Source organism: Natrix helvetica, assembly GCF_964273705.1.
Source record: "Natrix helvetica genome assembly, chromosome: 1".
NCBI lineage: Eukaryota > Metazoa > Chordata > Lepidosauria > Squamata > Natricidae > Natrix > Natrix helvetica.
Genome location: NC_138548.1, coordinates 163,824,942 through 163,834,546, shown reverse-complemented (window position 1 = coordinate 163,834,546; position 9,605 = coordinate 163,824,942). Strand labels below are relative to the sequence as shown.

At 41.1% G+C, this 9,605-nt stretch overlaps 1 pseudogene across 1 annotated transcript; it reads left to right on the top strand.

Moving 5' to 3' along the window:
* The first annotated feature begins 2,779 nt into the window (after nucleotides 1–2,779).
* Nucleotides 2,780–9,220, top strand: LOC309393635 (cytochrome P450 2J6-like; annotated as a pseudogene). Its single transcript, XR_014176879.1, has 6 exons — nucleotides 2,780–2,791; nucleotides 4,097–4,259; nucleotides 6,352–6,578; nucleotides 8,204–8,342; nucleotides 8,537–8,723; nucleotides 9,047–9,220. The product of XR_014176879.1 is annotated as a cytochrome P450 2J6-like (transcript).
* The last annotated feature ends 385 nt before the right edge of the window (nucleotides 9,221–9,605 follow it).

The following is a 9,605-nucleotide window of genomic DNA, read 5'->3' as shown; positions in this document are numbered from 1 at the left end:
GGGTTCGGTCATGAACCGGATCGCCAGAAACGGTGCGAACCGGCAGGAACCCACCACTGGAATGCAGAAGGTGGAGGAAATCTGTGCCTCTTGGCATTCAGCCCTCAAAGACTTTGGGGTGACTGGAGGATGAGGGGTGGGGCCAGCCAGTGGTGGGATCAACCAACAGGGAACTGCGGCAAAAGGACAAAAGAGCCTGCGTCTTGCTGACACCTGCCCTATGGCATACTGTACTCGGGTGATGGTGTGCGTGCTGATAGAGAGGGCTCTGCGTGCCATAGGTTCACCAGGACCTAGACATTTTAGGCTTCTGGTCTTATTTTTCGGAATGCAAAGTTGTTGTTTTCATTATATTTTGCCCGTTGGTATTTTAGCACACCTGTGTGAAGGTTACACGGAGTTTGTGAAGTCTTCGAGACATGTCAGAAAAACATTATATTGATGCCCCATGAACTCTGCCATTGAAGAGACAATTGTTCAGTATAACGAGTTATCAAACATACTGTATTCCATTTTATAAGTGGACTTCCTTTGGCCTTGGGGGAAAAGGCATGCATTAACTTGTTGAAACTAGATGATAAAATGTAGGTTGCTGTAATAGATGAACTAATGGATTAGTTTAGTTACCGAGTTGTGTCATCTAACTGGAAGCCATAGCAAAGCGTGCAATAACTATATATTGCTGTAGTATAATTGGATTTAGAAAGAATCCTCTGCTAATAAATGTTGTTCCATGACTGACTGGGGAATTCTGGGAGCTGAAATTCACGCATCATAAAATTATCAAGTTAGAAGCATTGTTTTAATGCAATAGAGGAAACCCATCTGGAGACATATGAATACTATATAAGTAACTGGAACACTCTCAAGTAGCCATGAGGGCTGATGAGCTATTTACATCTGGTGTTTCACCTAACATTCTTAAGGCCATAGAAATGTGAGGATGAATCCTGGAGGAATTTTACATCCCTTTGGGTATTAGGAGGCTCTTATTTTAGTGTTTCTCAATCTTGAGCTGGATTTCAACTTCCAGAATTTCCCAGCCTGCAATGGGAATTTGCATATCTTAAAATTACCAAGATTAAGAAACACTGCTCTGTTTTGTAGGGCATATAACATAAGAGAATAGAGCATAAGAGAAGGTTGAAAAAGAAGCTTATTTCTGAAGAGTACAGGTAGTCCTTGACTTACAATAGTTCATTTAGTGACTGTTCAAAGTTACACGGCACTGACAAAAGTGACTTATGACCGTTTTTCCACAGTTTTTCCACAGTTACAGCCTTTGCAGAATTCCCCATGATCATGTGATCAAAATTCAGATGCTTGGCAACTGGTTCATATTTATGACTGCTGCTGTGACCCAAGGTTATGTGATCACGTTTTGTGACCTTCTCACAAGAAAGTCAATGGGGAAGCCAAATTCACTTAGCAACTAGGTTACTAACTTATCAACTGCAGTGATTCACTTAACAACTGAGGCAAGAAAGGTCATAAAATGGGGAAAAATTCACTTAACAAGTGTCTCACTTAACAACAGAAATTTGGGGCTCAAGTGTGGCCGTAGGTTGAGATCAACCTGTATTGCAAAGATGGTATAAAACAAAATCTACATTATCTTTAAGGAGAGGTGGTATTCTGCGGGTTTACACTGGTTCAGGCGAACCGTTAGTGGGGGCGGTGCGAGGCTCCGCCCACTCACCCAGATGTCATCACGGACCTTCTGCCCAGCGTGCACTTCCGCTACCGAACTGAGGATACCATTACTGCAGTGATGGGATTCAATTTTTTAAATATTGGTTCTGTGGGCATGGCTTTGTGGGCATGGTGTGGCTTTGTGGGTGTGGCTTGGTGGCAGGGGAAGGATACTGCAACATCCCCATTCCCTCCCCACCCCACTAACCTGCTTTCCAGCTCCATTCTCCTGTTCAGGGCAACAAAAGAAGATCTGCTGGGAGGCTGGGAGGCAGCGGCGGAGGGCCAGCCTATTTGCCGGTTTTCCAAACTACTCAAAATTTCTGTTACCGGTTCTCTAGAACCTGTCAGAACTGGCTGAATACCATCTCTGCTGGGAAGTCTCCCAATGAAAGATAAAACTTACAAAACCATATTAACACTATAAAACTGAATAGATTAAAACATGAAAAACAACCAAGTCCTGGTCCCAGCTACAGTGTCAAATGTGCAATTACCCAATCTTCTCCCAGTGTTGAGGGAATAAACAGCTTCTTTGGCTTCCTGCCAGCAGAGAAACACAGAGGAAGACTCCTCTGCTTTGAATAGAATTCTTTATTGGCCAAGTGTGATTGGACACATAAGGAATTTGTCTTCGGTGCCATCACTCTGCTTAACAACTAATTCCCACTACACTGTCAAATAACTTACTAAGATTGTATTACTATTATTCTTCTCTTCCTTGCTAGTATCTATCTCTTCCTACTTACGACTATAACCATGTTGCTTGTATCTTTACAATTTATATTGTTTTTATTTGTTTCCTAGTATGATTTGATAGCTTATTAGTAACCTTGACTATCACTAAGTGTTGTATCTTTTATTTTTGACGAATGTATTTTATTCTCCTTATGTACACTGAGAGCATATGGACCAAATTCCTTGTGTGTCCAATCACACTTGGGCAATAAAGAATTCTATTCTATTCTATTTTTCCTCAATCGGCTGCAGAGTGTATTTTCAATCACACGCAGAAATACAGAACCACTCAGCCAGCCTCCTTTTAAAAAATGCAGCCAAACTTCTTGCTTTTCTGCAAATTGCCTCCATGGGGGTTAATGTAAGAGCAATTACGGAGCCTTAACTGATCAAGGATCTTCAGAGGATCCCTCATACTTAACAGAAGCAGATTCCAAAGCAGGAGCTGCCTCCACGGCCCAGGGGGAAAACTTTTCGGACGTTTATTTTTCCAAAACCAGAAGAATAGGAGGGAAAGAACGATCAGCCAGCTGAAAACAGCCATATTCTACTCCTATTCTATTCTATTCTATTCTATTCTATTCTATTCCACTCCACTCCACTTCACTCCACTCCACTCCATCTATTCTGTTCTGTTCCGTTCCATTCCACTCCACTTTCCATTTTTAATTCATAGCGGAAAAGGGTTATTATTACAAGATAATCAGGTAGGCAGAACCCAGAAAAAAAATGAGCAGGGGCAGCAAAGATTGAAATTTTAAAAAAAGACTAAAGGAAAGAAAGTTACTTTCTTCCAGCAGGAGCTAAACCAAAGGGAGGAATGTGGTGAGGACTATGAGAAGGAGAGAGTAAGGAGTGAGTAGAGAGGAATAAATAAAATAAAATAAAACAAGTAAATAAGTGGTAAATAAAAAAAAAAAAATAAGCAGGGGGCTGGACTAGAAGGCCTCCAAGGTCTCTTCCAACTATTCCATTCTATTCTATTCTATTCTATTCTATTCTATTCTATTCTATTCTATTCTATTCTATTCTACTCCATTCCATTCCATTCCATTCCATTCCACTATTCTATCCTATTATATCTGTTCTAATAGTATGGCCTTTTGATATCACATTCAAATGAGTCTTTTGCAGGCTCGCAATGTACATTTATACATCTGAACTGGACTGTATTGCTTCTCTGTGTCATATAATATATGAGAGCATATGCTTATTTATTATTTATATTATTGTCATGTTTATGTAGTGTATATTGGAGGGGGTGACTTTTTGAGAGCTGTATGCAATGAAATTTCATTCTAATGTATGCTGATTAGTGTACATTTAAAGTGACAACAAAGTGATGCCATGTCTAAGTGGCTCTGTATGTTAAGAGGTACTATGCCAAAAAGCAGGAAGAAGAGCTATATTGTTATCTAGAAATAAATCCGTTTCCCTCTACCATATGGTACAATATTCCTACTAAGTAGCCCAGTGAAAGCTCTGCATACTACATGCTTACATGTTGAGTAGGGAGGGGGTAACAGCTGATCACTTTGAAGAATGGAGCAGGATGGAGCTACAGGTTCAAGCTCATCACCTTGGTGAGGCTATGTTGTATCATTGCAGCTATTGGTTCTCAGTGATTTCCTAATAACTCTTTTCTCATCCTGTTGTTTCATTTCAGTTTGCAAAAAAACATGGACCTGTCTTCTTTGTTTATATGGAAACCACACCTGTAGTCTTAACTCACGGATTTCCTCCAGCAAAAGAAGACCTCGTGATAAAAGGCACAGAATTTGCTGATAGATCAGACTTCTACATTACTGATATAATCACTAAGAGAAAAGGTAATGATACAATTTGCAAGCAGTTTGAATGCCTCTGAAAAGTATACTTTTCTGGAGTATAAGACACACCTTAATTTTGGGGGAGGAAAATAGGGGGGGGGGAATTCTGCCTACCAGGTATTCATCTGGCTAGTCCTTAGCCTGGTAACTTCAGCACATTAGTTTGCTCGCTGGCTTTGAGATTGGGGATGATGGGGGCTGTGCAGGGATGGGTTGCTGCTGGCATTAATGGCAGTTTGGTGTATCACTGCGTTTATTTTGATTTGCCAGCTGTGCCTATATTTCTGTGCAGACTGAACTGTTTCTTAGCTGTGCTGGAGATTTACTGCGCAGGTCACAGTTCTTATCTGACAATGATTTACTGCGCGTGCACTTTCACATTCCTTCTTAACTTTCTCTTCTGATCTTCTGTTTGCCTGCCAAGGAGGCAGGAACATAGCTCTTGCCAAGATGTAATTAATTCAGTTAGCAAGTTTGTATTTTTACTTTCTTTTATATTAAAAATGTTTTTCTTAGATCTTGCTTCAGGTTTATTTTTTGCTTATTCAGAAGTATACTGCCAGGAAAAGCCACGGTCCATCATCATTAATTACAAAGGGTTTAAATTATATTCCTTGACATGGTAACAGAGGTCGGTCGATATATGGCTTTTTCCTTGTTAGTTACTTCCAAGAGATAAGTGTCTAAGCTAATTAGAGAGAAATGATTTATAACGACTGAGGAACATTTAGATCACTTTCTAACATGCCGAAAAAAAGAAACAGAAAGATTTCTCTTCAAGACATTCAGACATTTCCGCTCTCTCCGATGAAGAGAAAAAACGTATTTTACAAAGATTTATAACTCTTGATGCAACCGGGCTGGATGAAAAACCAGCTGTGGGAGAAAGATTCCCATCTGGTCACATGACTGCCAAGCCACTCCCACCCGGTCACATGGCTGGCAAGCCGCTCCTACTCGGTCACATGGCCAGCAAGCCACTCCCACTCAGTCACATGGCTGGCAAGCCACTCTCACAAAGCAGGCCACACCTATGGAAGAGGTTCCAAAAAAGTTTTGAAACCCACCACTGATCCATTGGTTCCTGATGATGTGGGTTGCGAGAAACTGACTGGCTCAAAGTCACCCAGCTGACTTTCATGCCTACAATGGGACTAGAATTCACAATCTCTTGTTTTTTTAGACCAACTCCTTCACCACTGCCCAAAGTGGTTCTGAATTAGGTTCTATATTCAAATTTCAGTTTATTTAAACATTTGATTCCCTTTCAAACTGAGAGAGATATTTATATGAACCCTTTAGGGATTTTCTTTTATCTTTCAATATATAGCAATAATACTTAGACTTATATATTTCTCTAAGCGGTTTACAGAATCAGCCTCTTGCCTGCAACAATCTGTATCCTCATTTTACCCACCTCGGAAGGTTGAGTCAACCATGAGTTGGTCAGGATTGAACTGCTGGCTGTGGGCAGAGTTAGCCTGAAATACTGCATTCTAACCACTGGGAAGGAAAGAAGGAAGGAAGGATAATAGCAATAGCATTTAGACTTATATACCACTTTACAGTGCTTTATAGCCCTGTCTAAATGGTTTTACAGAGTCAACCTCTTGTCCCCAACAATCTGGGTCCTCATTTTACCCATCTCGGAAGGATGGAAGGCTGAGTCAACCTTCAGCTAGTCAGGATTGAACTTCTGGCTGTGGGCAGAATTAGCCTGAAATACTGCATTCTAACCACTGGGAAAGAAGGAAGGAAGGAAGGAAGGAAGGAAGGAAGGAAGGAAGGAAGGAAGGAAGGAAGGAAGGAAGGAAGGAAGGAAGGAAGGAAGGAAAATAGCAATAGCACTTAGACTTGTATACCGCTTTACAGTGCTTTACAGCCCTCTCTAAGCTGTATACAAAGTCAGTCTTTTGCCCCCAATAATCTGGGTCCTCATTTTACCCACCTCAGGAGGATGGAAGGCTGAGCCAACCTTGAGCCTGTTGAGATTTGAATTACCAAATTGCAGGCAGCTGACAGTCAGCAGAAATAGCCTGCAGCACTGCACTTTGACCATTGTGCCACCATGGTTCTTATATATCCTGCAAAGATTCCACCATGATCCAAATAACCAATTTTGGCTTTTCTTCTGTTTGTTGGCAGCTTTACAATGCTGTGCCCTTAGTGAGAAATCTTCCCCTGCCCCATCGGAAAATATTAACAAATGACCGTAAAATATTTGCTTTGCTTGAAAAAGAAATTGAGGAACACAAGGCAACCTTGACTCCTGGAGAACCCCGGGATTTCATGGACGCATATTTAGAAGAAATCAAGAAGGTAGATTTCTTAGATTTGTTTTTGATTTGTATATTATATTTTTGCACTTCGCGTCTCTTTCTCTAACATAACAAGTTGTACAAGTACAATAGTTCTTTGGCATATGGCTGTAATTTAGTCTGGTATTTAAAATACCACAAGCATCTTTTTTTTTGTTAAAACATTTCAGTGTGACTCTTGGAATTTATGCACTTTGCTTAGTTTGTTCTGTAAACCTAGCAAAGAGTGAACATTCTCTGTTAAAATCAAACTCTTTTAATCTGAATTTCAGAAAATATGTAGCTATAAATACTATGCTATAAATATTATAAATACGCAGCTATAAACTGTTTAAAAAAACTCAGAGCCAGGAGTCCACATTGGCTCTTCTGCAATATGTGAACCTGCTCACTAATATTTTTCAAGACTTTTCTATCTATCTTGCAGTATCTCTCTTGTGTGGGCGGCCCCAAAATGAAATCAGTTTATTTCAGCTGTAAAGCCAGATACGACAAAATGTCTAAGTGAAGATTGTTACATGCATTATCCATCTATCTATCAACTGTCTCTATATCTATCATCTAGTATCTATCCATCTATCACCCATCTATCAACCACCCATCATCCATTCATCCATCATCTCTCTCTCTCTCTCTCTCTTTCTCTCATCTACCCATTCATATAAATCCGCCCCTCTCTCTCTGAAAAACTATGAGTTTAATAAGCTCTACATATAAATAAAAACTAGTACAATATAATTGTAAATATTGTAAAAAGTGAAATAAGTATCCAAACTTAGTTAATGGTGCAATGTACTGTACAGATTCGTGATGGCGAACTTATGGCATGCATGCCCAAAGTGGCACACAGAGCCATTTCATCTAGCATGTATGGCATTGCCCGTTCCTCTTCTGGGTTTCTGGTGTGTATGCACATGCGACAATCAGCTGGCCTTTACACGTGCGTCAGTGCCAGAAATTGGAAGAGCTGGTCTTCCATTTTCTGGCGTGAGCATGTGCGCCGGCCAGCTGATCGGTACATGCACATACTCAGCAGTAACTGAAAGACTTGCTGGCCAGCACGCATGAGCATGCCAGAAAATAGAAGTTCATTTCCCGGTGCGCGCATACCCCCTGGGCAGCTCCTCTTCCTGGCTGCGGCCCAGACAAGTGTGCATGCGAAGTGCTCCAGTGCCGAAAAGGTTCGCCATCACTGGTATAGGATGGTAGTGCGAAACAGGACAACCTGGGAGTAGATTTTTGTGTGAAAGAATTAACAGTAAGCAGAAATTCTACTCCCTGCCTGGAATTTTTTTCAAGATCAATTAAATGAAGATTTGTCTAGAGTCCACGCAGAGAAGAGTTTCTTAACCTTGACAACTTTGAGACAAATGGCCTTCAACTCCCAGAACTCCCCAGCCATGAAGCTGTGGGAATACCTCCTTTTCATCATTGAATTCCTGAACTGTTTTTGCTCTGATGAATTGTTGGAGAAACCTGGGCATTTGTTGGATACTTTTCAAAATGAAGTCTTCAGGACAAAGCTTCCTTTTCCTTTTCCTTTCCTTTCCTTTTCCTTTCCTTTCCTTCCCTTGATACATAGGTAGTAAAAATCCTGTTTCCGTTCTTTGTTTTAACTATCAAAAGCCAGAGAGGAAAGGTTCAAGTTTTGAAGAAGAGCAACCACGAGTCTTATTGTTTGACCTACTCATTGCTGGGACAGAGACAACATCAGGAACACTGCGGTGGGCATTCCTCTATTTGGTGGCCTTTCCAGAGATCCAAGGTACAGAATTGTGAAGTGGTGCTCTTTAGTAGAAATAGTAATATCTTCACCAATTACATAAAATGGGAAAGAAGGGGGTTAGTATCTTGGCAGGAAATTTCACTAATCTGTATACAGTACTTGGAAGCAAACCAATGTCTACTTAAAATCAATGAAATGTTTTCCAGAAGGTAACTGAACTGTTTGTTCCTCAGAGAAATGCTAGAAGGAAATAGACACAGTTCTGGGAAACAAGGTGAGACTGAAACACACGGATTGTGTAAGGTTGCCTACACAAATGCCGTCATTCATGAAATCCAACGCATATCAAGTATTGTTCCACTTGGACTATCTGGTAAAACTATTAATGATGTGCAACTTTTTGGATACAAAATTTCCAAGGTAAAGGCAGAAACCTTTGAGTGGGAACAGTGTAGTGTTGGTGATTCTCCAGGCAAATCTGTAGTTGTCTGATGTGAGATCTCTCTCTCTCTCTCTGTTGTCTCTCTCCCTGTCTGTTTCTCTGGGTCTGTTTGTCTGTCTGTCTGTCTTTGTCTGTCTGTCTGTCTTTGTCTGTCTGTCTGTCTTTCTCTGTGTCTCTGCCTCTGTGTCTCTGTCTCTGTCTTCAACCACATCTCAATGGGGTCCTTCTGGAAGTTCATGTAGAGCCATGTCCGACAATGAGGGTTTTCTTCAAGATAATCTTATTGTTTTGATTTCTACAGGACACCATGGTTTTTGTCAATATCCAGTCTGCCCATCGTGATGAATCTCAGTGGAAGTTTCCCAATGCGTTCAACCCCTCTAACTTCCTGAATGAAGAGGGAGACTTTGTGAAGCCTGAAGCTTTCTTGCCAATGCATCATGCAATGATCCCAAACAACCCAACCTTTCTTTAGAGATTTATGGAAGTCAGCTCCTGGGCTTTGATTACACATCAGTGTCCCCTAGGAAAAGGGAGCCAAAAGGAATCACAGGGACCATGTTGAAAACTATCATTGCAGAACACCTGAAAAATGTTTCCTTGCGGTCATAGAATTCACCGTAGGGACATCATCTCCTGCATCTGCGAAAGCCTTGTGGGAGGTTCTCTGTGTGAAAGTCTGCTAGGTTGGCAGAAGGTGGGACAAGTAACAGGAGCTCACTCCATTACATGGTGCTAGGAATTCCACCTGCCGAACTGCCAACCTTTCTGATCGACAAGCTCTGTGTCTTAGCCACTGAGCCACCACGTCCCTTTTTTCAAGGATAAAAGAAGGCAAAAAACCTTGCCAACTTTGGAAG